The 26,565-nt window shown below is 46.0% G+C and overlaps 1 protein-coding gene across 3 annotated transcripts in view; it reads left to right on the top strand.

The window, feature by feature from the left end:
- The window catches only part of EEFSEC (eukaryotic elongation factor, selenocysteine-tRNA specific), a 252,616-nt gene that overhangs the window by 4,310 nt on the left and 221,741 nt on the right, over positions 1-26,565 (top strand). The window contains exon 1 of one of the 3 annotated variants that reach the window (XM_086697292.1): positions 556-802. The exons of the other annotated variants lie outside the window; for them this stretch is intronic. The gene's annotated coding sequence lies outside the window, so the exon portion shown is untranslated. Of the gene's footprint in view, positions 1-555; positions 803-26,565 lie in introns of those variants that run through there. 3 annotated transcript variants of the gene reach the window in all.

Below are 26,565 nucleotides of genomic sequence, written 5' to 3' on the forward strand. Positions count from 1 at the left end.
TAATTCCATTGCTCCCCTCCCCCTCAAAGTGCTTTCACTACCCAAAAGAATCCTTTCTTAACTTAGAGAAAATTGGGCTTTATCTCCTTGATCCATGTGGCCACAGATAAAACTCCTGTGGTACTGGGGAGGTTAATAGTGACAGTAATACTCCGCATTTATTTAGTGCTGCCCTTCTGCTATGGGTTTTTTTTTTTTTCCTTTTAACACTCAAAGCAGTCTTGTGAGGTAAGAGGTGATATTCCCATTTTACAGATGAAAAATCAGGCTCAGAGAAGTCAGGAAGCATAGTTCATAAGTGTCAGAGCTGGGTTTGAACCCATGTGGGTCTGACCACACAGCTCCTACTCTGGCATTCTCAATGGGAATGAAAAAGTGTATCCATCCACTGCAGCCCCCTGCAGTAGTGTCTCAGGGCAGTATTTTTCTCTAATCCATTTTAGGGTATAAATCTTTCAGGGTTAGAACTTCAAAAAGATTCAGTAATGTATGTTTTAAAGACTTGGGTGGGGGGTGAGGGACTTGGACCCATCCTCAATCTAACTCTGGCAGGAAAGAGGAGAGCTGAAAAATGCTGGTATCTTGGCTTGGCAATTTATAGTCCTCTGGTGGCTGCTAGGATTAACAGTGTATTGTCTCCTGGTCTTTTGTTCCAGTTGTTAATGAACAGCAGCTCTTCTGCCACGACTTGTCGCCCTGATCCCTCGCCTCCTCTGCCCACCGTTTAAGCGCTGCTTCCTGCAGGGCTTGGACCCTCTCTGGGCCCTGCCTGGCTGGAGCCGATGAGAGCTGCCAAAGCCTTGTAAGTCTGACTTGGTTACTCTCTTTGGAGGGAAAACAGTCAGCAGCCCTGGGGCTCTTTGTCTCCGCAGCCTGGGAGAAAACATTCTTTGTAAAACTTACTGCTACTTTGCCTTCTTTCTCTGTTTTTCCAACTCCGTGCCTCTTGGTGCTGATGTGGAGAGAGTGCTTGTCCCTCTGGCTTGTTTTATCGAGGAATGTGTCCTGCAGTCTTTCTGCAGTCTGTCTGAGATGCTCTCTTTGGACCCGTGAACCAAGGCGTGTGAATGAATGTGTGTTTTCGACCAGATTTTTTACCTTACCATTTGGGCATCTGCCCAGAAAGCAGTGTGCTGGCTCTATAAGCGGAGACAGCAAAGGGGCCTGGCTGCACAAGGAATTTGGGCATTATTCTAATGTAAAACCAGCCAACCAAACAAAAACCCCAATTTTGGTTTTCTCTGCCTCTCGTCTTATGATTTGGTGTAGAAATATGTTATGTTGTATTATGGTATTCATATATGTGTGTCCTGAAATATTGAGACCTATTTAAAGGAGTCAATATAAATGGAAATGCTTCTTTAATCTTAACTCCTTTGGCTCCTAGAATCCGCCAGGCCTTAGTTCCCTTACCTTCGTGCTCACTCAGGGATGGCTGCGTTTTATTTTCTCTTCTTTGTTAAAAGGTGTGCACCATAACGGCAGATTCCCCTCTCTGGTGTCCATTCTGGGATGCCCTCTACCATCGAGTGAAACTGAGGCCAGTACTGGTGTCTCTTGTGCTCATGTGCCTAAAACCTCGTTCTGTCCAGCAGGAAGTCGGCTGCCCTCAGTGCCAAGTGTGCCTATATTCAAATACAAGTTGCTCTGTTTTGCCTGCTACCTTATCACTCTCTGACCCCTCCTGATCTCCTTCCAAGTTGGAGTGCCTTTAGCTGTCTCTAGGAGACTCTCAAGTTGAGCTTTGTTTGCCACACTTTCTCTTAGTGCTGGACAGCGGGTGACTTTGCTTTGGTTTGGGTGACAGTGTGGGAGTAACACAACATCAGAGACACAGCCTTGAGTTTAAATTAATGCAGAATATTTGAGCAGGAACCAACAGGAAAGAAAAATGGAAGCAGGTAGTCATATTTCATTCTGTTGGGGTACATTTTTCTTCTCATGGGGCTTGCCCTTGAGAACAAAACATATCAAATGTTAAATCAAAGAATATTTTTGTAGTCATGCTAGGAATAGAAAATAATGCAAAGACTTTGCCTTCTGGAGGCAAATATTTTGCTGGAAGGTTATAATCAAAGTCAGAAGGAAATCGTAGCCACAGCTTTTGGTAAAGCTGTAATCATTTAAAATTAATTGCTTTTAAACTTTTTGCTTAGCATCTCCTTTGTTTCCTATCTTCTTTGTCTCCTGGGTTTTTCTTCAAAATCACTTCATCCAGGTTGGAATAAGATTTGGGCAGGCGTCCCGGGAAACAACCCGTAAATGAAGCCCTGAGACATGTTCCCTGCTCGGTCATTCTTTTGTTGGCTGGAGCCTCGAACAAGCTGGGGATGGGGCACCCTTGTCATGGAGCTCGAGTCTGTCCCCTTTGAGACTGTGCCCAAGGTGACAGGGTCTGGAGCTCTGGGTAATCCGGAGGCCTGTGTCCTGGTGAGGTGGAGCCTGGCATTCCTGAGATGGCCTCAGGGTGGGGCAAGGAACAGGAATGAGCCCTTCTAGGGTCTGGCTCAGATGGCACCTCGTGTGTCTCCTGCTCTGCTGTGATGGCTGGCTTCCCTCTATCGTTCCCATGCGTCTGAAGGCCTCGCAGGATCAGGGACAGCGTCTGAATTGTCTCTGTAGCTCCGGGGCCAGTTCAGGGCCTAGCACATAGTAGATACTCAGTAATGTTTGTAAACATTTTTATCGAGCTACATATCTCACATACTGTAAAATGTGCCATTTCACGTGTATACTTTGGTGGTCTTCAGTATATTCACACAGAGTCATGAACAGACGTTGCCACAATTGAAGTTGAGAATATTTTCATCACTACAGAAAGAAACCCATGCTCATTACCAGTCACTCTCCATTTTCCCCTCCCCTAGGCCTAGGCAGCCATTGATCTGTCTGCCTAATGTCCACAGATTTACCTTTTCTGGACATTTCATAAAAGTGGAATCCTCTAATACGTGGCCTTTTGTATCTGGTTTCTTTTGCTCAGTGTGATGCTTTCAAGGCTCATCCATGTTGTAGCGTGAAGTATATACACTTCGTTCCTTTTTTAAAGAATATTTTCTTAGTTTATTTTTAATTGTGGTAAAGTCAACGTTACATAAAATTTATCATCTAACCATTTTTAAGTTTATAGTTCAATGGCATCTGTCTCTAGAACTCTCCATCTTAAAAAAACTGAAAGTCTATACGGGTTAAACAGTAACTCCCCAGCTGCTTCTGCAGCTGTACTTCGTTGCTTGTTATGGCTGAATAGTATTCCACTGTATGGATAGACTGCTTTTTAATCCATTCATCAGCTGAAGGACGTTTGGGTCGTTGCCATTTTTTGGCAATTAAGGATAATCCTGCTATGAACATTTGTGTACGAGTCTTTGTGTGGACGTGTGTGTTTATCCCCTTAGGTGTATGTCTGCCAATGGAACTGCTGGGTCAGAGAGTAACTATTTCTACTTATCGAGGAACTGGCAGACAGTCTTCCATGGCAGCCAAGTCACTTCACATGCCCACCAGCCGCGTTCAAGGGTCCAGTGTCTGTACATCCTTACCAATACTTGTTATTGTCGGTGTTTTGGATTGTAGCCATCTTGGTGGGTGTGAAGTGGTAGCTCGTGGTGGCTTTCGTTTGTATTTCCCTGATGGCTAGTGATCTTGGGAGAATTGTCTGATGCCTTGCCCGTCTTTTAATTGGGTTATTTGGTTTTTATTATTGAGTTGTAAGATTTCTTCGTGTACTCTGGATACCAGATACATGATGGACAGATGGACGGACGGATGGATGGATGGATGATTGGCAGATATTTTCTTCCATTCTGTGGGTTATCTCAATCAGTTGAGTGTTTGACTCTTGATTTCTGCTGAGGTCATGATCCCAGGGTTGTGGGATCAAGCCCTCCGTTGGGCTCCATACTGAGTGTGGAGCCTGATTGAAATTGTCTGTCTCCCCCTTTCCCTTACTCATGCTCTCTCTCTCTCAAATTAAAAAACAAAACCAAAAACGTTTAAGTAAATAATTGAGTTGAATTGAATTAAGTAAATGAATATATGTTGAGAGGATTAAACGTACCCAACACATTATCTGGGCTAAGGTAAGTGTCTAGTAAGTGCCATTTGCTTGTGTATGGAAGGCCTGTTGGGGTCCCTGTGGACCTGTTCCTGGATCTGCCCATTTCTGTCGTTAGTGCCTGGCCAGAGATGGGTCATCCTTTCTGTTCATCCCGTGGTAGGGTCTCCTCTCACGTTAGGGTCTTGTCTGGGATCTGGCCTGCAGATGTGTTTTGGTGGCCCATCTAATATTTAAAATTAAAAAAAAAAATCAGGTGACCTCATTTAATGACCCAGATTCCTGGCTTCTTTAGAAACACAAGAAGATTTCCACGCTCTAGCGTGGTGGCACGGTCCTGGAACCGAGTAGAAGGGGCGTGTGCTCTTCAGATTGCTTGGGCCCCATAGACATTTGGGCTTGTAGCCCCCATTTTGAGGACTTGTCAACCCATGTGGTGGGAGAGGATCAGATGGAACTGTTATTTGGTGTTTTCACCCATTTATTCAGAGACTCTACAGCCATCTGTTGTACACTCTGTCGGATGTGAGGGCAGATACAGATGTGCCTGTCTTCAAGGAGCTCACAGTCCAGAGGGCCAGGGAAGAGCAGGAAGCGCCAACAGCCAGTTGAGACAAGATGCAGAGTCAGAAGGGCTTTATAAAAGAGGAGCTTAAGGTGTGAGTGCCTCTGCTTGGGACGGGCCGGAAGGGCATCCCCCAGGAGGGGACCCCGGGGCTGGACCTGGAAGGCTGACCTGGAGGTTTCCAGGCAGAGAAAAAGAAAGGGCAGAGCAGACCCAGGGAACAGCCTGATCAGTCAGAGGTGTGAGAGCATACTTGGCCGAAGAAGAGGGCAGTCAGTCAGCAGGAGAAGTGGGAGGAGGTAAGGCCGGGCATGAGGGTCATGGGCGAGTTAGGAGGAGGGGCTGTCTTGTCAGAGCTTTGAAGGATGGCTGAGATTTTCCCAGTGGGGAAGATGGGAGGCTTTCCTGCTCGAGGACTTGGAGTGGACAGACACACAGGGGAGAAGGGAGGGCTGGAGTGTAGAGCTCACAGGGAAGAGGCAGGATGAGAGGCTGAGCTGCAGAGACCCTTTGGCTCCAGAACTCAGGAGCTTGGAGAGTCTGTTGTTGGAGGCAGGTGGGTGGGTTTTAAGCCGAGAGATCCTGCTGGCTTTTAAAGAGTCTGAGAAGAGGGCCTGTGGGAAGTGGTCTGGGCTTCCAGATCTGGCAGGGAGAGGGAGAGCAACCACAGGCAGGATGGACACCATCAGGGGGAAAGTTGTGGCTCTGGCGTTGCCGACGGGGGAGTGCAGAGCAGAGCTGAGGAAGGTCTGCCTCTCAGAAGGAAAGATGGGGAATGGACGTTTTGGGAACATCTATTGTTTGCTGGCCACTGTTCTAGACCCTTGATTTTCTCTCTCCACCCTGCCAGCCAGAGGTGATCCTTTCCCTCTATATTGTACAGCCCATAAAAACGAGACTCCAGAGACCAGTCTCTGGCTCGGCGGGGGTCGAACCCAGTCTGATTTCAGAGACCCCGGTTTGCTTGTGCTGCTCTCAGGCCTTTGCCCACGCCTACTTTGGTAGGAACTGTGGCTCCTGAGGAGCAGTTTATATACAAGTCAATTTGTCAAAAACAGAGATTTCAGCTTCCATTCTCCCCCGGATTATTTGAGTTTTGTTTTTTGTTAATTGGGTCTTTTATTTTCTTGTGCTGTGTGATTAGGCTCCTGCTGCTTTGAAGTGGCCTTCGCTGGGTGGGGAGAGAGTGGGGAGGACTTCGTTAATGTGGTGATCCTCTCTTGGCAGGAGAAGAAACAAGTTTTGCTGTTGAGAGAGAAGTTGACTTTCCCTCTTTCCATATCTCTTATGTTGTGATGATGCCTCTCTTGTCTTGGGGCCTTCAGGAAGACTAAAATAATTTCCTTTGTCTCTAACCTACTTCCTGAGGATATTTATTTGGTGGCATACACAGGTGCTACCTAAAGATAAACCTGACTTTTTTTCTTGTAAAATTAGTGCTTGGAATTGCTAGCATTGACCTGCTTGGCCTCAGGAACCCGCCCTGTCTGGCCTTATGGCTTCATTCTTTATCATAGACTTATTTGGGCTGCTTAAAGCTCAGGGAGGGTCAGTGGCATGTCCTTGGTCATCTGACACCGGGACTAGAGCTCTGTCTTCCCCGTTACATTGCGGCGTGGCACTTTAAAAAATTAGCTCTGCTTGTGGTCACTTCTGGGTGGCTTTCAGGGCCGCGTGCCATAAGCACCAAAGGCCCTCGCATGCGCTTGCAGACTTGGTGTTCACTGTTCTCTGAAACGATGATCCAGGGCACGTTCAGAGAGAGTCCTCAGAACTTCTGCTCTAGAGAAAAAAAGACCACATAAGAAGACTTCCATCTCTTGAGGATTTGCACAGATGGAAGGACTGAGAAGGGAAGCTGGTGTTTGCCAGCACAGACATTGTTCCCAGCAGCACTCAGCGTGGCCAAGAGAGGGCTGACAGACACTTTGACTGCGAGTGACAGTTTTTCAGAAAAGTCTGCAGGGCCTTGATCGGCACTTTCCTACAGATGGGATGTGATGATGGGAATGTTCTCTGGTGGCACCGTTCGGTATGGTAGCTGTGAGCCACGTGTGGCTAATGAGTACTTGCTCTGTGGCTAGTGCAGCTAAGGAACTGGAATTTTCATTTTACTTAATTTTAATTACATTTCAATATGAAGGTCTGGACCTGTGTCTCCAGCCGCTTATTGGGCTAGTTTCCTCGGCAGTGAACATCACAGGCCCTCAGACTCCACATCTTCAAGACCACCCTCTCCGTTTCCTCACCTTCCCAGGGAATGATACCTCCATTCTCCTGTGGCGTGACCTTTGAAATGATCCTCAGTATGTCCTCTTTCGTATAAATCGGTGACCAAGTCTTGTCCCTCCTGCGTGTCCTTCAGGCTTCCCCGTCACCGCAGCTGCTCCCTTAAGACAGGCCTCCGTTAGTCCCCGACTGGATGAGGACAGCGTTCCTTCACGGTCTCTCTGCTTCCGGCACCCCCTCTTGAAATTGTCCTCCTCTCTGTAGCCAAGAACTCTTTCTAAATTGCTAATAGAGTTATTTTACCTCCCTGTTTTGAAAGTCTTGAGTTGCTCTCCATTGGTGTAAAGGCCAAACTCCTCAGCATGGCTGACATCAGTCCTTCCGGACGGCTGTGTGTCTCTCCGTCTCTCTCAGGATCCAGGATCAACAAACTACTTGCAGGTCTCTGGACAGACACCATGCTCTCTCAATGCTGTGTCATCTGGCTGCGTTCACTTTTCTGGGAAGCCTCACTGTTGGCTTTCCCCAGCCTAAATTAGGTGACCCTCATTTGAGGGCCTGTGACATCCTCTCTACCCCAGGATCTCATTTTCTCCCCATCTGTTGTCGTTTTCTATATACTGGGTTATGTTTCCCACTGGACTTGATCCCTTTGAGGGCAGGAGCCTGTTATCATTCAGCTCTGTCTCCAGGGGCCCAGGACAGGGCCTGGCCCTGAGTAAATGTTTGGTGCCTGCAGACATGAGTGAATGAACGAATGGATGGATGGATGGATGGATGGATGGATGGATGGAGGGGTCATTTCCCACTGCCTGTGGCAATTACCTACCCTCCTGTGGTGCTTGAAACCAATGGCCACACAGAGTTCATATTGAGGAAGCCTGCCTTGAGGTTAGACAAGTTCATCTTTCAGTGGAAGTTCAGTCCTCATATTTCATTTTCAGGCCACTTTGCGTAGCAAAGTAGTTTAACTCAGAGCAGATTTCTGCTGTGCTGATGGTTAATTTCATGGCCCACAGAGGGTCAGCACACTAATGCCGGGAACACGGCGACCTCAGTGCTGCTCACCGCACACGGTGAGGGCCCGGCAGCCCTGTTGTTTTAGAGAAGCGGTTTTCAAACATCCTTCAACGGGCTGATTTTGAGTTAACAGGGGTGACCTTTTCAAGATCATTTTTAAAAGCTATAACATAGATCCCTCCCAGACCGTATATTTTCCTTTCTCCACGCAGTTCAAAGGGGCTGAGTTGTCTCATAGGTTTTTGCCAGCAGTCTTCAGCTTGACCCTGGTTGTTTAAATCTGCCGGAGGAAATTTGAACAAACTTGTACTTTGGTAATTCTTCTGCCTCTGTGAACCTTTAACCTTAAGGTTTCTTTCAGAGCCAGGGGCTGCATTGTCACCGGTCGCCCCTGCTGGGGCTTTCAAAGGGCATTGTCTAGTGCGTCTGTTTTCACTTTGCTACTGGAGTTCTTTTGAGGAAGGGTATTAATTCAGACCTGATTCTGAGACAGGACGAGGACTTTTAAACTTGCCCCAGAGCTTGGGGATGGGGAAATGAGCATAATGCAAGCCTGTGGCCAGTGCCAGTGATTGTTCTGCAAGTAGGCTTCGAAGGTGAAGGGAGAGGAGGCCCCCCAGAGGTAGATCGGGCGTGTTAGCTGTCCAGCGGATGACCCTGGCTTTACCCAGGTCTGGTTGACAACATGACAGAAAGAGGTTCCTGTCTGTGCTGGTCAAGCTTTGGGCCTGGAGTTCCTCCTGAATGTAAACTCCCTGGAGCACCAGGTTCTTATGAACTTGGGAAGACAGTTGTAAACTTGGGGCTCCCATACTATTACAAACTGCTTGCATGATATGAAACTTGCCGGGGAAAAAGAAGGGGGCTCCCTGAGGCAAGAGGGTAGGGAATTGGTACTCCTCCTGCCGTCCTGTCCCCACCCCTGCCCCGAGACTCTGTGTCACCCCCATCAGCTAGCCAGTTTCACCGTTGAGTTCTTGTGTTCTCTTGAAGGAAAGCCCAAAGGACACCTGAAAATGTGTGACCTCACAGTCCTAGGCCCCTGTGGGCTTCAGGGGCTGGTACCTTGGGTGTTACAGCATCGGAGACCTGACTTTTCCAGTCCCTGTCCAGGCAGCTCTTGTTTGTTCTGTCACCTACTCTTTGCAACAGGTTGGGGGCTGTCCGAGCACCTGGCTTGGTTCCTCAGCTCTCTTTCATTCCTTTTCCCAGGATTCTAGTGTCCTAGGGGACTGTACTTCTTAAGATCAGACATTGTAGAAGGAAAGGTGTGTCATGACATCAGTTAATTCATTCAGCAAATTCAGAGTAATATACAATTAGGAAGTGGGTTTCCATTGGTGAGCAAGGCAGAAGTGGCTGTGGTTTCGGGGAGCTTGCCACCTGGTAGTGGGAGGCAGACGTTATGGAAGTACACAGAAATACGCAGAACTGGAAATTGTGATAGTGCTGTGAAGGACGCTAGAGGATGCCCAGAGACGCACGAGTGGACATGGGGAATCTCCTTTATTTGGAGGCCAGGGAAGGCCTTTCTGAGGAAAAGGTTGAGCTAAAATTGGAAGGTTGAGCATGAGTCCCGGCTGCTGGAGTGCTGGGAGGGAGTAGCACATGGGAGGGTTTTGAGGCCGGAGAAAGATAGGGGCTGTGGTGCAAGAGAGAGGGTCACTCTAGCTGACTGTGTCAGAGCTGTTTTCCACAAAAGGGACCTGGTGTGGGGTGCCCTACTGGATATGTATACTTGAGGTGCACGTCAGTCTTTGTTTGGCTGGAAGATAAAGCATCCATATGTCTTATTCTGATAGGAGGACAGAGAGCAGGGGGGCGGGACACTGCCAGCCTTCTGGAGGTGAATGGTCTCAGGGTGGCCATCCTGCATCCTGTTGGCCTTTACCCACCCTTAGTCCTGTCTGTTTCTGGTACTGTACCCCTTACTTTCTTCCCATGATAGAGGGAGGGGCTGAAGTGGAAACAGGAGTTGGCTGGTAATCCTGGCACAAAGTGAACTAGACAGTTTTCACCATTCTGTGCTCATGTTTGGCCATTTAACATTGACTGATCGTGATTTACAAGCCAGGTGAAGTTTACGGATACATTCCGAAAGCACTAAAACCAAGCACTGGATATCAGAGATGGTAAGTGAAGTAGCTGAAGTCGCTGGCACCCAGCCCACCTTCTGGGTCCTGGCCACAGCCCCTGAAACACACTCCCCTAAATATTTTCTCCATCCCCTTTCCTTCTGGGGTGCCCATTGGGTGGAAGGTACTGCACTGGGGGCAAACTTTGCCTTCCTTTTCTCCCCCGAAAGTGAGTTCAGCAGGAGATCTGGCCCATCCTGGATTGTGCCTGGAAGGGTAGAGTCGTGGCTACAACATTTCAATGGTTTATGGTTCAGAACTGGAGCTGGAGACCCACTTAGAACCCAGGACCTTACCCTGGGGCTCCTGCCAAGCAGGCCTAGCCTGCCCTCAGACTTGAGTGGGTATTTTTCTGCCTTTGATTTTTGTCAAGTTCTTTAATAAGAGAACAGTAGTTTATGTTCTTTAAAGCTGTCTTGAGATGCCAATTTGGTCTTCTGGGGACAGCCATGGCCTCAGGCTGGGGGAATGTTTGCAGGTAATTATAACAGGTTGGGGTTTTTCAGAAAGGAGAAGTGGACCATGTCACTGAACTTTGGGGGATTCCTTTGAGAAAGAGCAACCTGGGTTTCCCATGCCCCCCTGTTTTCCCCCTCTAGAATCAAATGGAATTTCTTTGCCTGACAAATATTTCCCAGATAAAAAAGAAGTACTGTATACTTGTTATTGTAGAGTCATTAGCCGTTTCTAAGTTTTTAAGGTACATAATGAGAAAACTTGCCATGGTAACCAGTGAAGTTTCTTTTCGAGGAATGAATATTTTCTAGTTATTTTTGGTTTGATTTCTTCAGCTGAATCTTCCTCTCTTCCCCTTATCTCAAAATCTGTCTCAGAAGGCAATCTGGGGACATTTTAGCAAGCGCCCTGGTAACAGATGTGTGTCATCCTTTTCCTGACATGTCTCCAGGCCCCAAAGAGGCAGTGGTACAATTGCAAGCCGTCCCCGGGGCGGTGGGTAGAACCCATCTCCATGCCGACTTCGGGACTGTTCGGTGCACAAGAGGGCAGTGTTTGCTTACGGTCCCGGATGGAGATGATCAGTGTGTAGGTTAACAGGTCAGCATAGTTAGAATGACCTCGGACTTTTTCAAGACAAAATAAACTGTGAGCCACAGCCACGATGGCTTCCCATATATGCCTTTAAGCGCCTGACCCTTCCAGAAAATAGCTGCTTGCTATCTTTTCTTTCCCTAAAAAAGAAAAATATTGTTCCTTTCAACGTTTATTTTTTATTTTTTTTAATCAAACGAAAGTACGGTTTGCAGCCTCGTACCTACGACGGCAGAGGTTAAAAAGTGTTGCGAAGGCAAAACAAATGCTTTCTCATTAAAAACCATATGGAAAGATTTTTGTCTGAAGCAAGAGGTCAAATGTATATTCTCCCCCTTTCACATCAGTGTAAAGATTATCTGACTTAACTTTTAAAACATTTGAAGATGTGGGCTCCAGTTATCAACCTTTCTCTGCAAGTTCATGGTATTAACCAGAGCGAGGAATTTCCAGGAGAGAAAACAAGGTGATCTCTCTGCCTCCCGGGGGCACAATCTACTATCTGAAATAGGCCAGGTCTGCTTTTGTATAAGGATTGGCCTGTTTTCAACTCTCGCGTGCTCTTCTGTGGAGGCTTTCAGGCCAGAGAGATCCACAGAAGTGTGCAGTCCCCTGTCCCACGAGTTAGCAGCCTGTGCCAGAATTGGGTCCTCGCACCTATTTTGTCCCTGCCGCCCCCCAACCTGGAACTGCGGGTACCGGGTACCTCCAGCAGGTTAACACTCAACGGGGCTTGATGCACAGCGACAGCGGCAGCCAGGGCCAGCGCCCCAAGGAAATGCCTGAAGTGACGGAGGGCGGGATGGTGAGGTGGAAGGAGCCACGTGTTCCAGTGGCAGTGCCCCTTCACCTCTCTGAGCCTGTTTGCACACCTGGCATGCAGGTGATTATCTTGCGTGGCGTGGTTGTATCAAAGAAAAGGTCTGCAAAACTTGTGGCATGTAGTAGGGAGCGGTTACTGTGATGTTGATCCCTGCGACCCTGACCGATTATAAGCCCGTGGGCATTGGGGGTGGTTGTTGGACACGAGGCTAGAAACACAGGCATGGATGGTTATCCTTTTATTTGATTCACTGAGCGTGTCTGTTGCTCGGCCCCTCTGAGCATTTGCAACAAGACAAAATGAAATCTAGGTGGGGGGGTGCCATGCTACCGCCCCGATCCCCTGATAGCCATCGAGAAAAGCTGGGTTCCCGGGCTTAGCCCTATATGAAATCAGATGTCTTCTTCTAATCTTTTCTAATCGCAACATAAATCTTCCAAAGTGAGTGTGTCTGTAAGATAGATGCCGCATACACTGTGGAATATATTAGCGTGTATGACATCCTCACAGTCTTTAATTGATCAGTAGCATTTAGTACAGAATTTGAATCTGACAGTGCCGAGTGAGGAGAACCACGGGTGGCCTTCTCGTTTGCTTCCCCGTGAAGCTCCTGTCCTGGCTTTTATTAGAAGGGTCTGGGTAGGAAAGGAAGGTTTTTGAGCTGCAGGCTTTCAAAAGAGGCTCACGCCATGTTTTTCCAGGAACATAATTTCTGAAAAATGCCGGAGCCCTCAATTTCCAAAGCAACCTAGTTTGTAAGGGGAATGAAAAGTTGTTTCTGCGTGTGGATTCTGGGTTGTTTTCCATCTTCACTCCCTAAGGCAGGGTTGGCAAGCGGGGAATAGGACAGATGTTCCTTGGTAGTAATTTCCAGTCAGATTCTTGAATGCCTTGTATACTCTGGGTCACCGTCAGCTCATAATGGAGCAAAATTGAGTGAGAATTCCTGCAATGAAAGACGTGAACGGCACACCGGCGAGATATGATGGTAGAGATAGAGTGCATTCTGTGAGAAAATATTTCCAGTGCTATCTGTAAAATTCAGATTGAATAACCATTCTGAAGTGCTCCCTTTTAAAAGAGTTTCCTTCCACAAGCATTGCAGGCTGAGTAAATACCAATAATTTTTATTTCCCTTCTCCTTATCATTCCCCCTACTGAAATGTTCCTGCACAGCCTATCTGGTCTTTTCAAGTGAGCATCAAATGATTAGTGTCAGCTTCCAATTTGAATTATGATCCGCATTTCAAAACACAAACTGCGTCGCGTTTGCATTTGGAGGTAATTATCAATATTTACCAATACCGTGGAAGAGTTGGAAATAGAGGAAGTGCTGCTGAAAAGGGTGTCCCCAGATGAAGATAGCGCCAGGGGTCATTTGTGCCCACATGTGGATGATGGCAGAGGGGCCCAGGGGCCCCAGCCTGGCACTGTCTGGCTGCCTCCAGCCTCGCCGGCCGTCTCTCAGATGGATGGGGGCTGCGTGGACCCATTTGCCCAGCGGTCTTTTGGGGATGGGAACTCCAAAGAGGCTGGGAAAGCTCTTGCCCATAGGAAATGCTTGCCCCAGCCTCTACTCTCAGAGGCCAGCCCCTCTCTGTTTCCTTGGGGTCTGCCCACGTGTCTGGTGGGAGTGCTCTTTGGTAAGAAGGGCCGGAGAAACCGAGGGCTGCTCTAAGACCTTTGTGGCCTGAGCCATCCCCTCCCTGCTACTCCCCTCCCCAGAAAGCAGCCGGACAGAAATAAAATGTGCTGACATCCCACAGAAAATACAGTTTCTACATGCTTCTGTCGGCGTTGAATCCTAAGTGTACTGGTGGCATCCTCTTCTATCTTTACAGACATTTAATTCAACTTTGAGTAATTCCAGTTTTTGCCGTTTTCTTTTTGTATTTTGGAGCCAGTAGACATTTTGAAGTTTGCAAACACTGGAAACTTCGATACTTTGCTTGTCATGCCTAATTAATAGCTGCCTTTGGGAAATCCAGAGGAGGCTTCAGACTTTGCCTCCTAGAACTTCCCAGAGAGTTTAGAGGCTGCAGTGCCATAGACCTGCGCACCAGAGTCAGAAAGACAAGATTTAAACTGAAATTTTGGCTGTTCCACTAGCTTGGTGCGTGAATGTGGACACTGTGCTTTTCTGAACCCGTTTCTTTGCCCGTATGAAAAAGGACTGATGCCTGCCTCTGGGGTTTGCAGTTAGGCTTAGCAGTAGGGACTGTGATGCAGTCGGCCTCCTTCTGGGTGCATGGTAAAGGCGCAGTGAGTGGAAGCCGCGTCCAGGGCCACTGTGGCCTGCAGGCTCGCGCTGCAAGGTTTGGCCCGGGAATGCCTCCACTTCTGAGGTCGCTGGGGAGAGTCAAACGCCCTCTTCCCTCAGCACTGCAGACAGCAGGAAAGAGTGCTGGAATTATGCAAGAGCTATGTTTCAAAGAAGGAAATGAAATTCTTGAATTTTTTAAGGCAAAGAAGAGGAGGGAAAAAATAGATTCATTGTTTTACTTGGCTATTGAACAGGATGCAGGACAAAGCTGGCCTCTCTCCTGTCTAATGTCATCATCGGCATTCTTTCTTTTTCTTTCTTTTTCTTCTTCCCCTCCTTCCTCCTTCTCCCCCATTCCCCCTCCTCCCTTCTCCCTCTTCCCCCCTCCCCCTCCTCCTCCTCTCTTCTGCCTCTTCCCCCTCCGCCTCCTCCTCCCCCCTTCTGCCTCTTTCCCCTCCCTTCTCCTCCTCCCCCTCCCCCCTCCTCCTCCCCCTCTCTCTTCTCCCCTCTCTGTACCCCTCCTCCCCCTCCTTTCCCTACTTGTACTGCAACAAAACCCCCCTTTTCTTCAAGTCGTTCTGAGGTTCTGAGCCTGGGATTAAATCTCATGCTGTGGAGATGCTCTAATGCCAGAAATTATTTCCTCTCCTGTGGTCTTTGGTCTCAAATTCTTCAATGTTTCCTGTTGCTTTCAAAGGAAGGTGCCAGGTGCCAGCCCCATGGCTAGTTTTGGGGTTCATGAGGAGTGCTGTAAAGAGGAGCAAACAGAAGCTCTCACGGTCCCACTGTTATGCAGCCAGGGCCGTAGGTGATGGGGTGATATGATGAGCAAGGTTTAAAGGAAGATGGGCACGGGCCTCCGGGTGAAGCTGGCCTGGTGTCAGGCCAGGTAGAGGCTGGCAGATGCTGGGGGAAGTTCTTTGGGAGGGCTGATAAAATTCAACAGCTGCTTACCATTTCATGAGTACCAGCAACGTGGGCTCTGCCCGCCCGACACAGTGCGGGCTTTGGAAAGCTCAAGAAGACACGGTTGCTGCTTTGGGGGAACTTAGTGCCAGGAGGAGCTGGCTGGCTTCTCTTCACAACTTGGGAGAACACAGGTTCAGTGGGGGGTCCCAGTGAGGCACACGGGTACTCCTCTGGCGTCCATGATGTGCTCACCCTAAGGGGCCTAGATTTGCACTGTGGTCCTCTTTCCCTTAACAGAGGCTTTTGACACTTAGCTATGCTTATTTATAAGGAGTCATGGAAAGAGCTAGATTCAGCATGCTGGCCTAGGTTTAAGCCCCAGCTCTGAGGTTAGATTGTGATGATGCATTGCTCTGCATCTCACTTTTGTCATCTTCAAAATGGGGAGAATCACCTTGCAGGTTTTTTGTGAGAATCTGGTGAGATCATCTATGTATAGTGCTTACCTTCATGCCTGTAACCTATAAAATACTCAACAAATGGTGTTAGCGATGGTGATCATAACCAAATATGATTTGATCTTTTCATCTTTAAAAATAAAACATTGTCAGAAGTCTCACGTCAGAATTCTCACTTATTTTTGCTTGGGAAGGCAGGCTAGGTGGGTGGCGTCTGATACTGTAGATAGTATACGATTTTTGCCTTGTTTTTAACTTGGCGATAATGTAGTTGGGGAGAAACTAAATTAACAAACTTGAAGTAATCAGACTATCAGTACTTACTTACATTGATGTGTCTATTAACATTGTGAGTGCAGTTGGAGCTAAGAGGAGGAAGTCCCTCCATGGGGAAAGACGGGACAGAAACCAGAAGAGAAACGTGAATGGTTTGTTAGAAAGCAGCGTGTTTTGTCTACCAGGAGAGACCAGTCTGCAGGAAGCCTTGGCTTGTTTTGTGTTCGGAAGCGGATAGGTGCCAATCACTGCTGAATACAGATGTGCCCCAAAATATGTGATTTAGCTTTGCCTGAGGCAATTTATGTGTCAGTACTGAAGGAAAAAAAACCCCACAAAGCAGCACAAAACAGCATGAGTGCAAACATGATACAATTTTTAAAGCTTGAGGTTTAGAGAAACTAAATATTTGAATGCCGGCTTCAGCATTTGTTAGCTGTATCATCTTGGGCAGATTGCTTCACTTCTCTGGGCCTTGACTTCCTGGTCTGCAGAGGAGGAAAGAACCATTTTAAGGATTAGGAGAAATATATCTGGTACCCGATAAGCTTTTAATAAACATGGTTATTGTTATCACCGTTGCTTTTCCTACTGATAATAAAGGCTCCTGGTCTCTTGTGACTCTACGTTGCCAACTATAAGTGTGGGCTTCCCTGAAATGCTGTAATTTTTTCTGTAGTATAAATGAACATGTTAGAGCATTGATTCAGTGTTGTGGAGAGGTTTATATGTGAATATGTGTAAGTTTTGGAAGGCTCTTTTTTGTTAACTCTACTTTAAAACCAGGACCAAAGAAAAACACCCCTTAATAGCTTAGTATTTTTAGGAACTGAGCTAGATCTTTGTGTAAGCCTGGGGACAAACTGAGAAAACTTTAGTTTTTCTAAAGACTTGTTGGGGTGCTCTCCTTTCAATTGAGGAAGCCATTTTTCCTTCCGAATTTACTGTTTATCTTTTGGGCATGCACATTTCCAAATACATCAAATATAAATGACACTTTTTTTTTTTTTTTTTTTTTTTTTAGTTTTTAAACTAACATAAAACATCAAATAGACCTCTGCAGGGAATTTAAAAAGGTCTTGCTGACTTTCAGTTTCCCCCAGATTTGCAGGACTCTGAAATTTCTGGAAGTTTCCCATCTGTAGCTAAGCCAGCAAACACTCCGTTTGGGGTGGTAAGGAACTCCCTATCAAGCCACATCTTACTCCATCAAACTTTAAAGAACCTCCCAATTTCTTTCATTTTGGGCTTTTCGTAGCACAGATTGCTTAAACTCAGTGGGAAATTGGCTGTGAATTTTTAACAGTATGGACACACTCGTGTTTGTCAAATTTGTCTTAGAGGAGCAGGCTCCAGTTTGTCTTTATAAATAGGAAAATTGACTTGCAAAGAGGTGAATGAAGAGTAGCAGATAGGAGATGACCTGTGGCACATTTAGACTTTGGAGAAATCACAGCCGTAAAAAACGGGTAGATGCTCTTTGTGTAAATGGATAGGCCATCTGGTTCTCAAAAACATGCTTATTGACACAAACACACTGGACTTCAAGGGGAATTTCAGACTATTGGATTAGCTTATCTGCGCATTGGTACATGTGTAGAACTCATGGGAAAACGGTGTACCATAATAAAATGTATGCACAACAAATAAAACAGAGTTCAGAGGCACAAGTTAGTTATACAGTAAAAATGCATCATGTTCAATGAAGGTTTTATTATTTTGGAACTAGCTCTTTTCGGTTGTCTTAAAGGAATGTCTCTTTTGGGCAGATTTGAAATATGAAAACCGTCTTATTTTCCTGTAAGTGAAACATTTAAATACCATATTTTCCCACAAAATTTTTCAGCACGTAAAGCGAAAATGGAAGTAATTTTGATAGGTAACTTGTATTTTGGGGGCCGAGGAGAAGCACTAGAAAAGTCAGCTCCTGAAGATGAGTTCTTTGTAAGAAGGCAGTAGCATCCAGACAAATTCTCACGTGAATGTTTGCAAAGCCATAAGCAGATTTTGCTGCTATTGTAGGCAGACTCAAATTTAGTTCAAAAGTGAAATTTCTAAATGAAACTTTTGAACATAACTCCAAGGACATAAACTACAAGGACAAAATGGCACTTTGTTTTTTCCTGTTAAACTCCTGTACTTGTTGACATTGCAAAATTCCTAGTGAATCTTTACAATGGGACATTTGTGACTCTAGGACCTCAGAATCCTAAATGAATTCAGATGGACTTACTATTTTTTCCTGTGACGTCTCAGAACCGTTCTGCTTTGCCGCAACCAAAAACTGCCTTCACTGTTCGTACTACCTTACTCAGTTAAATCTCTAAATCCCTGTTGTTATTATTGTAATTATTATTTTATTGTAATAATTATTGTTACTATTTTTGAACAAGCTTTGGATGTTTGGTTTGAAAAGAGTCCACTGAGCATTTTGATTATGGTGATTAGTGTGTGTGTGTGTGTGTGTGTGTGTGTGTGTGTGTGTGTAGCTGAGTATGAAGCGATGCAAGGATTTTATATATATTTCTAGGGCTTTTTCACCGTGATACCAGGGAGTAAGATTTTTGTTTTTACAAGCCAGGAGGGTTACTGTCAATTGTAACATTTGGGAATCACAGTTTTAATTACAGCTTGTTCTAGTGAAATAAAAATAAGCCCTTGATACTGTTTTAATCTCTTGAATGAATGAGACCTATTTCGGATTCTAAGTTCACTGAAGCAGTCTCTCCGTTTCCCCAAGTGCCACTTCCCAAGGTGGACAAAACATGTTCTGTGCGGGAGAAACGTGAGATGCTGGCTGCATGGGGGAGGAAGGGGGAGAGGAAGCTGTTTGCAAAACTACTTAAAATAAATTTGAGGGGTCAAACATGGAACACAGTTGCAAAAGAGAAAGGAAAAAAATGCCTTAGGTCAGTTCAGCTAAAATAGCGTAGGCATTCACATTGGCGGGAGGGTTGTGTATTTCTCGCTAATCAGATCCAATCGGTACAGATAATATTTGAGTATCTGAGGCTAGATCTCATAGCCTCTATATCAGGAAAATTAACCTACAGGGGCATGTTTTAAAGGGTTGATTTGGGGGAACAGACACCACTTGGAAGAGATGCAAGCTGTGTTTACCTTGTTGTCCGAAGAGCGTTCAGACGTGAGTCTTGCTCCCTGACTTGGAGCTTGTCTGTCAGAGACGCAACCCTGCCTTGGGCCGACGTAGACAGGCTTGCGTTAGCACTTCATTTAAAAGCGATCGGTACTTTTAAATTAAACATGCAAAGTTATCTTGGTGAGACATTGAATGGGAGGTTGCTGGATTATTGAATTTGGCCCACAGTTTAGCCAGTTCAGCAGGGATTTGGGGGGTCTGAAGCAATTAATATGCAAGTACGTTTGAGTCAGCAAGGTAGGAGATTACTGTCTTATCAGGGTAAGAAAAATTTCTCTTCCGAAGATCCATACTTTTTAGGAAGTAGATAAAACCCATTGTTTGAGGTTCACGTTTGAGAGTGACCACCTCACATTGCCAGATTTTAACCACTAAAACACACAAGAGGGAATAATTGCATTATGTTTAGCATAGAGGAGACTCCAGTCTCCTTTCCCATGTTCTCATGTTCTTCTTCTTCTTTTTTTTGCTCATATAGCTTGAAAGAGAACTTAATTTTCTTTGTTGAAAAAGATCATTCATTTAACTGTTCAAATCACATGAAATTGTTTTGTCTTGTCGTATTAAACACTTAAAAAAGACAAAACCAAAAAGGATTTCAATACGTGGCGAAACCCTTCTGTCCTATTAATCCAGACTTGCTCCATCCAAATTGCTGTGTGCTTTCCTGACCATAAGGGCCTGAACTGGGGTAACAGCTATTTCTGTGATAAACCCCTTCTCCTTCTACAGAGCCAGTACCCTTACACCTGTTCTTTCCCACCCGGCAGGCAGCATTCAGGTATGACATTGATTTTCATTGTGTGACACTCAGCTTTGCACAGAGCGCCTGTGCAATCTTGGGGTGCAGTGGAGTGCTTAATACTACTTCCTTGTCTTTAAGATGGGGAAAGTAAGACCTTAAAGGGCTGTGAGGACGGCTCCATGTGAGGAGTTGACGCAGTGAGTGACAAACCCACAGTGCCAGCTCTGGGATGTCTCTTCTCCCACTAAACTTAGTGGGAGACACCAAGCCCTGCATGAAGGGGACATGGCAGGCTTGTGTTAGAAGTAAGAGCACTGGTCTAGAAGCTGGCAGGCACTGGGAGCTATGGGTAACTGAGGCTTAGAAACTGCTGCTTTATTGGGGCACATGAGTGGCTCAGTAGTCGGTTGAGCGTCTGACTTCAGCTCAGGCCATGATCTCACAGTCTGTGAGTTCGAGCCCCGTGTCGGCCTCTGTGCTGACAGCTCAGAGCCTGGAGCCTGCTTTGGATTCTGTGTCTCCCTCTCTCTCTGCCACTCCCCCACTCATGTTCTGTCTCTCTCTGTCTCAGAAATAAACATTAAAAAAAAAATTAAGAAATTGCTGCTTTATTCCAGAAGACAGGGAAAAGTTTAGCCGTCGAAAAGCACTTGTGACTTAAAAATGAAAAATGAAAAAAGAGTGGCTTATGGAGTGGTAAAGTCCTTTATTTCCATATTTTCTGTGGAAACCCTTTCCTTCTGAAAGCTCTGATTCCACTATCTGTCTTATTTCAGGAATTTGGGGCCCTCAGCCATTTGAGGGAAGGTCCTTCATTCCTGGGTAGCAGCTGTCCTTTTGCCAGGACCTGAGCTTCCCTTCAGCGCATGTAACCTTGGCTGCCTGAGGGGCACTTCAGGACATGGCCCTGGAACGCATGGCCGACTGACCACGTCCTTTGGGCAGGTGACATGGGAACCCAGCCTGGGCGTGAGTGGGTATGTGGCCTGGCTCCCTGGTAAAGGGCCTTCAGGGTTTCCTATGGGGCCCTGCCATTTCCATCCAGTGTAGCTGCCTTTCTATTTCAGATAAAGGATAAAATACTTTGGAGAATAACTTTCATTGTTTCCATTCCCAAATCCTTTTCTGTGTGTGGAGAGCATTCTGAGTTTGTCTGTTTGTTTACTGTCCTCCCATCAAGACCCATAGCCTGTGCCGACATTCTTCTGAGCAGATCACATGCGCTTGGCAAACGGGTGGGCCCTCTGAGCACTTTTTTGTGTTTTCAGCCATGGTCCTTAGTTCTCAAGGGATACGGCCAGACTCCATCCTGATTCCAGATTTAGAAGAAAAAAAAAAGACACAAAACAAAACAAAAAAGAACCCTTGATATAAAATGGAAGTGGAACTTGGCAGCGGCTAGTGGAGATTGTGATAAGGAGTTTTGAAGTGTCTCTCCTTTGAACAGTCTTTCTTGCTGGAGAAGTAAGACCCTTGTAGATGCCCCAGCTGGGCTGATGGGGTGGGCTCGTCATCACTCCGAGACTGGGTGTCTTTAATTTCAGAAATGTCCTGAGGAATAAGAAATGAAACAGGAATGCTGCAGGGTTAATATTGTTAGGCCCTTTGTTTGTTTTTCTTTTTAATTTTTTTAATGTTTTTATTTATTTTTGAGAGAGAGACAGAGGGTGTGGGAGAGGGAAACAGCGAGTGGGAGAGAATCGGAAGCCGGCTCCAGGCTCTGAGCTGTCAGCACATAGCCTGACGTGGGGCTTGAACTCACAAACCATGAGATCATGACCTGAGCTGAAGTCGGGCGCTCAACCAACTGAGCTGCCCAGGTGCCCCTGTTTGTTTTTCTTAATGGAAGTAAGTGCCCAGACTAAGTTTATGGATGGCAGCTAAGGGTAATAAAGTTCTGTGCTTGAGTACCTGTTATTCTGCATTATCTCATTTAATCCCAACAAGAAGGATGGTTTGTTTGCTTTTTGAATAAATGAAGACAAGGAGACTCAGAGAGGTCAAGTAACTACCCAAAGCTATATAATAGAAAAGTGACTGATCCAGGATTTTTTTTTCAAAGCTTATTTATTTATTTTGGGGGACAGAGAGAGAGTGCGAGTGAGCACACACACAAGTGGGGGAAGGGCAGAGAGCGAGAGGGAGAGAGAATTTCAAGCGGGCTCCGCACTGTCAGTGCAGAGCCCCATGCAGGGCTCCAACACACAAATCAGGAGATCATGGCCTGGGCCGAAGTCGGCCGCTTAACCGACTGAGCCACCCAGACTCCCCTGATCCAGGATTTCTTAAAAAAGTATTTATCGTGTTTTTGATTAGGTAATACATACACGTGAAAGAAAATTCAAACAGTACTGAAAGACATACAGTGAAGAATATCTCTTTCTCCTGTCTCTGTGCCCAGTCTTTCATTCTCCTCCTGCACAACATATCCATTTCCATTTATGAATATATTCCAGAGATGGGTTTATATAGGCGTATGATAGCTTTATTCTTTTTGATGGCAGCATACTGCTTCACTCCCTCGGCATGAACCTGTGCTATTTCAAGCAATACTGAATGGACTTGGCTATTTCATCTTTTGCATTTGTGTGCACAGACCATGGGATGGATTCCCAGACAAGGAGCCCTGCCTGGAACCTGGGTTTCCTCACTCCCGGGCCTGTGCAGACGCCGTTGACCACTGTCTTCTCGGTCGGGTTCAGCGTTGCTGTCCTTGCCCAGGAGGTGAGAGGGCTCCCGCCAGCCCTGCTGCCAGCCTCTGCTGTGGCGGCAGCTTCTGCTTCGGCTCTCGGCCTGCCTCCAGCCAGCCACTGAGAGGACGGTGGTCGTGAGGACGTGCCATTGCCAGAGAGAAGGAGCAGCAAGAGAACGTTCTTTTTATTCACTGTCTGTTTTGTGCTCTGTGATCTTGTCCTTCTTTGAAATCTCACTGACCCAGGCTTGAATTCTGGTTCTATTTTATTAGCTGAGTGGTCTTGGGCAACTTCTTTAACCTTTCGGGTTTATAGGAAGTGACGTTGGTGCTCCTGATACCTGCCTGAGAGTCGCTGTGAGAAAATAAATACTTCTGCTAGTAGGTGGTAGTTAACATTATTGAGCTTTGACCGTGTCAGGCCCGGTTGTAAAGCCTTTAACCCGTGTCGTCTCATCTAATTCTGATAAGCCCCCAGTGAGTTAGACACAGTTCCAATCCTTCTCCTCTAAGTGACTGAAAGTAGGTCCCTTGCCGAGAGCCATTCATGTAACAGTGGCAGAGGAGACATTTGATGCCCAGTTGTTGCCCCAGAGCCTGTGATCCCGACCACGAGGCTCTGCGGGCCACCCATAAATGTGGCCGGAGTTGATCGTTCAGATGGTTGTTCTCTGTTGATTGCATTCCGCTTCTAGCAAAGCTTAAGCTCTTTTTATTCCATTTTCACGCCAGAGATGATCATTTGTTCACAACAGTTTTGGAGTTTTGCTTCTTACCTTGCTTATTAGGAATGTGACCCGGAACAAGATACGTCCTCTTTCTGCACTTGAGTTTCCGTGTCTGTAACATGGAGACAGCAGTACCTTCTCTTCTCATGGCGTCGTTAGGACTCACGCACGTGCAGCACCCCAAACAGCGTCTGGCACGTAGTAGGTCCTCGGTTAACAACGTGTTGGTTCCTTTTTTTTCTTCATTTGGCTGATTCAAAGACTACCGGAAGAAAGGTGAGGTTTCCTCAAATGTTTGTGGAATGACCTGCCATCAGGTTGCTTTCTGTCTGTTGTCCCTGTGGGAAGTGATTGGAGGATTCCCTTCAGGAGTGGGGGTGCCGTTGGGATTCTGAGGTTTAAGGGTGCCCGACTGTGAAGACATGCCTTCCGCAGTGCCTGAGAGGTTGCCGTGGACCGCCAGCGGGAGCGGCTGTGCAGAGCACCGGGCCTGTTTCTGTGGCTCAGCACTCTTTTATTGTTCCCCGGGGAGACGTAAGGCTAAGCGGAGAGACAGCACAGCAAGAAAAAGTGTATTTGACCGACCTGGCCTTCGGAACACCCTCGAGCCCCCCCAGCAACTGCTTTAATGTTTCCTTGTATTGTCTCTCAAGCCTTTTTAAAATGGTAATAAAATATACATAACATAAATTTACTTTCTAAACCATCTTTAAGTTCATTGGCATTAAGCACGCTTACCACGTTGTGCAGCCATCACTACCATCCGTCTCCAGACTCCAGAACTCTTTCCTCTTCCCAGACCGAAACTCTGTCCCTGTTAAGTACTAACCGCTCATTCCCCACCCGCCCTCCACTGGCAACCACCACCCTACTTTCTGTCTCTATGAATTTGACTGGCTTATTTCACTAACCACAGTGTCCTCCTCGAGGTTCATCCACGTTGTAGCCTGTGTCAGAACTGTATTCCTTTTTAAGGCTGAATATCATTCCACTGTATGAGTATTCTTCTAAGTTTTTAAAAAAATTTTTTGATGTTTATTTTTTTATTTTTATTTTATTTATTTATTTTTTTTAGTTTTTTTTTTTTTAATCTTTATTTTTGAGAGAGAGACAGAGTGTGAGCAGGGGAGGAGCAGAGAGGGAGGGAGATACAGAATCCGAAGCAGGCTCCAGGCCCCAAGCTGTCAGCACAGGGCCCGACGCGGGGCTCGAACTCACGAACCGAACCGTGAGATCATGACCTGAGCCGAAGTCAGATGCTCAACCGACTGAGTCACCCAGGCACCCCTTTGATGTTTATTTTTGAGAGAGAGATGAAGAGCGAGCAGGGGAGGGACAGAGAGAAAGAGAGGGGAGGCACAGAATCTGAAGCAGGCTCCAGGCTCTGAGCTGTCAGCACAGAGCCTGATGCGGGGCTTGAACTCACAAACCGTGAGATCATGACCTGAGCCAAAGTTGGACGCTTAACCAACTGAGCCATCCAGGAGCCCCTCTTCTAAGTTTTTTTTTTAAGTTTATTTATTTATTTTGAGAGAGAGAGAGCGAGCGAGCACAAGAGGGGGAGGGCCAGAGAGAGAGAGAGGGAGGGAGAGAGAGAATCCCAAGCAGTTTCCATACTGACAGTGCCAAGCCTGACATGGGGCTCGAACTCACAAACTGTGAGATCATGACCTGAGCTGAAACCAAGAGTTGGGGCGCTTAACCGACTGAGCCACTGAAGTGCCCCATATTCTTCCAAGTTTTTAAAGCATAGGTTAAATACATAAACATACATCTATACTTACCAGTATGTTTGTTTACAAGTGTCTCCGTTTTGTGTTTTGCTTTGACTTACATTTTAATTTCTTTCTTTTTTTTTAATGTTTATTTATTTTTGACACAGAGAGAGAGAGAGACAGAGAGAGACAGAGCATGAGCAGGGGAGGGGCAGAGAGAGGGGGAGACACAGAATCCGAAGCAGGCTCCAGGCTCCAAGCTGTCAGCACAGAGCCCGACGCGGGGCTCGAGCTCAACAGACCGTGAGATCATGACCTGAGCGTCGGATGCTCAACTGACTGAGCCACCCAGGCGCCCCTTACATTTTAATTTCTATGTCATTACTTCATCTTTGTGAACGTTATTGTTAGTGATGACATCTGTTTTGATTCTCTTTAAAATGAAGCGCATCTGCTGCTTTTCCTTATCGCTTATAGAATTAGTTGTGTTAAACTCTGCATATTTCTAAAATTAACAACATTTCTCAGGGAGACAGAGAAGTTTGTGGTCTGCTCGGTCTTATTTTCCTTTTCAGATTCCTGGTTGTGTTGTAAACTCTTTGGAATCACTTAGCAGCTGTGGCTGTATTTTGTGCCTCACCTAGCCCTGGTGAGAAATACAGATCTACCTATACTTTATTTGTAACTCCAAAACTCTAAACGTTGAAAGTATTTTGGGGAGGAGTTTGGGTGAATGCCTGATCTGAACTGAGGCTATTTATAGCTTTAATTTTTCCCACTGAGTGTGAATAGTTAAATGTCTAATTATAGAGAATGTCCCCATACCTGTTAGGGTATATTACATAATTATGGTTTATTCCTGTATGCTCTGAATTACCTTTTTTAGAGGTAGTACATTTTAACTTATTCATAATTCCATAATTTAAAGTATTTCGTATGTAAGCTTTTAGTTAATGATATAACATGGACACCTTTCTACACATTAATGTGTAGAACATTCTTTTGTATGGTAACCATATCATATTTTTAAAAAACTGTTTTCATAATAGCTATATTGAGATATGCTTCACCTATTATACAATTTAGCCATTTAAAATGTAAATTCAGTGGCTTTTAGTATTCACAGAGTTGAGTAACCACAGCACAATCCATTTTAGAGCATTTTCATCACCCTCAAAAGAAACACCATACCTCTAATCAGTCACTCCCTATTTCTTGCCTCTCCCTGCCCTAGGCAACCACTAATCTACTTTTCTGTGTCTCTAGGTATACCTGTTCTGGACATTTTGTATAAGTGGAGTCATATCAGTATATGGTCTTTTATATCTGACTCCTTTCGCTTACAATGTGAATAAGGTCTACCCATGTTGTAGCATGAATCTATACTTCATTTCTTTTTATGGCCAAATAATATTCCATTGTGTGGACAGACCATGTTTTGTTCATTCATCCATTGATGGATATTTGGCTTCACGTTTTGGCCATTACGAGTAATGCTGCTATGCACATTCATGCACAAGTCTTTGTATGGGCATAACTCTTGGGTGTATACATATCTAGGAGTAGAATTTCTGGGTCACAGGGTAACTGTGTTTACTTTTTGAGGAGCTGCAGACTGTTTCCCACCAGTCCGCACCACTTGGCGTTCCCACCAGCAATGCATGAAGGCTCTAATTTCTCCACTTCCGCACTGACACTTGTTCTTGTCTGTCTTGGGTGTGCGATGGTAGCTCACTGTGG

The sequence above is a fragment of the Puma concolor genome, chromosome A2, assembly GCF_028749965.1.
Source record: "Puma concolor isolate L17-30 chromosome A2, mPumCon1.1.hap2, whole genome shotgun sequence".
In the NCBI taxonomy this organism is placed as follows: domain Eukaryota; kingdom Metazoa; phylum Chordata; class Mammalia; order Carnivora; family Felidae; genus Puma; species Puma concolor.